Below are 2,389 nucleotides of genomic sequence, written 5' to 3'. Positions count from 1 at the left end.
AAGTTGAGTGCTGTGTGTCAAATATGCTCCAGAATTAAATTATAGTGGCTAAAAATCAGTCCTAATGTATTCACCGACATTCTTCTATTCACTGAGTATGAACTTTAAGCTGTAAGAATAACCTCCTGTCCTCCACCCCTACCCCACCAGTGGAACTCAGTGAAGCTATTTTCTTTTTGGGTGGGAAAAAATATATTTTTTTTCCTAAATTGGGCTGTGTGCAGAATAAAGGCCGCTCACCATGGCCCCGGACAGCCCTGGCTGCACAAAACGTGCACAGCGTCCTCCCAGCACCAAGGCTTGCTCTTATTTACACTTATTTACATATCAAGCCAGATCTCCATGGCCGCCTGCCCGGAAGCCCTATTTTTAATTGTTTGACGCTCCAGCCACCCCTTTGACCCTTCCTGGCGCTTTCCTGAGGATTTCTGGCCACCGCTGGCTCGTAAGGGAAGGCCCCCAACCAAACCAGAGGCCCCCAAATTCAGCATCTTTAAGCCCCTTTCCAAGAGGATTCTCCAGGCAGGCCAGGGGTGGCCCCCTATGGCGTGGAGGGGATTTGGGCCGTGGCCCGGGTGTGGAGGGACGAGCGGGGGTGGTCAGCGGCATCCCACGTGGACAAAAGGACAGAAGACAAGGGTAGCAGCTGCCTGTGGGCTCTCCAGCTTCTCTAGCTGTGCTTCTGGAAGAATCAGGAATAGTTCCAACTGAAAGCAAAGGGCTTGCCCTGAAATTTAGACTGGGCTGCCGGTGGTTCCCCCCCCCCCTTCTTTTTACAAACAGCATTTCCTAGACAGAGCAATAAAATATATATTTATAAATATTTTCCAAGAGTGCCCTCTAGTGGAAATCTGAAGGCAGTGGCACGTTTTTACAAATTGAAGTGACTTGGCTCCCAAACTCCTGAATAAAAATAAAGCACCTTCCACCCAGACCGTCTTCACACGTGACCTGAAAACAGATCCAGTTTCTTCCACGAGTCCATAAAATGTCACATGGTCTTGATTGGAAATGAAGGCTGCCTTAAGTCTTTAAAAGGAAATGGTGCTCCACTTTTAGAACTGGAAATTACACACAGTGTTCAGGAACTTTCCGTGCAGGGAAGTGTGTGGAAGGGGACAATGGGAGAGATCCCTGGGTTGTATTCCTAGGCTGCGCCTGGGTTGCTGGCCGACGGCTTTTATTTTGGCTGCGGAGGCAGCCAAGGCTGCAATAACGTCCAGCCCCAAAGGCCACACACACTGCTGGGTTTTTACCTTGGAGGATGTGGGACAATGAGTCATTTGTGCCTCTTCCTGGCCAAGGTCAGCTTTCCCACTGGAACCAAGCAGCCTGGCGCAGAGCCCGAGCCGTCTGGAGCCTTCCACTGGTGCCGAGCCCAGGAGCGGGTGTGGCCCCCCGCCCGCTCCCCCCCCCCCCCCCCCCCCCACTCACCCTGGGGTGTAAGCACTCCCCACCCGGTCTCATTTTACATTTAGCCACGTCCCGGTTTGAATCAAAAACCCTGAATGATGCCGACTTACTGCCCCCCCCCCCCCCCCCCCCCCCCCCCAGAGGGTCCCAGTTCAGGCTCCGAGGCAGCCCTTGTCCACGTCATAAAACCCCATTCACGCGGCTCAGTTTGGCCTGAAGGGCCCCCTGGCGGAGGCCTGAGGAAATCGCCGGCCCTAAAGAAAGCTTCCCTGGCAGAATTTTGTGGGGAGGAAACTCAAAGGGCTTCTGACCATTCCCATTCCCTTTCTGGTCCGCTTTCCAGAGTCCATGAACTTTTCTCCGTTTGGATGGATTCCAACTCATCTTGCAACCATTGCTACCACGAGTAGTAATAAAATAGCTGCCGTTCCTTCCTTTCCCCATTCAAGAAGCATATTTGAGCACCTACTGGGCACCAGGCACTCTGTTCTAGACTCAGACCACCCAGACAGACAAGGTCCTGATCTCATGAAAATTGCAGTGTAATTTGGAGGTAGATGATACACAAGCAAATATATCATTTTGAGGCTCTGAAGAAAACCAAGAGAGTGTAATGAATAACTGGGGGGTCACGAGATTAAGCGTTTGGGCAGACTGCTCTGAGAAGGTTACATTAAGCATCTATTATGTGCCAGCTGTTTGCTGTGTTAGAGGTTAAGGATACAAAGATAAAAAGACGATGTCATCTGTACCTTCAAAGAGCTCAGAGCGCAACGGTGAAATAATAATTCCATAGGATTCAAACAGGGAGATTTCACAATAGCCCTAAGATCTATTGCTCAAGATAAATCTGCCCAGTAAATTGTGTCATCCTCATTTTATAGATGTGTAGGTCTGGAAGGACTGGCCAGACGTTGTCGAGTTCATTGGTAGCACTGTCAAGTTCGGAATTGAGGCCCGTCTTACTCCCAAATAG

Source organism: Lipotes vexillifer, unplaced genomic scaffold, assembly GCF_000442215.2.
Source record: "Lipotes vexillifer unplaced genomic scaffold, Lipotes_vexillifer_v1.1 scaffold269, whole genome shotgun sequence".
In the NCBI taxonomy this organism is placed as follows: Eukaryota; Metazoa; Chordata; class Mammalia; order Artiodactyla; family Lipotidae; genus Lipotes; species Lipotes vexillifer.
This window is presented reverse-complemented; position numbering follows the sequence as displayed.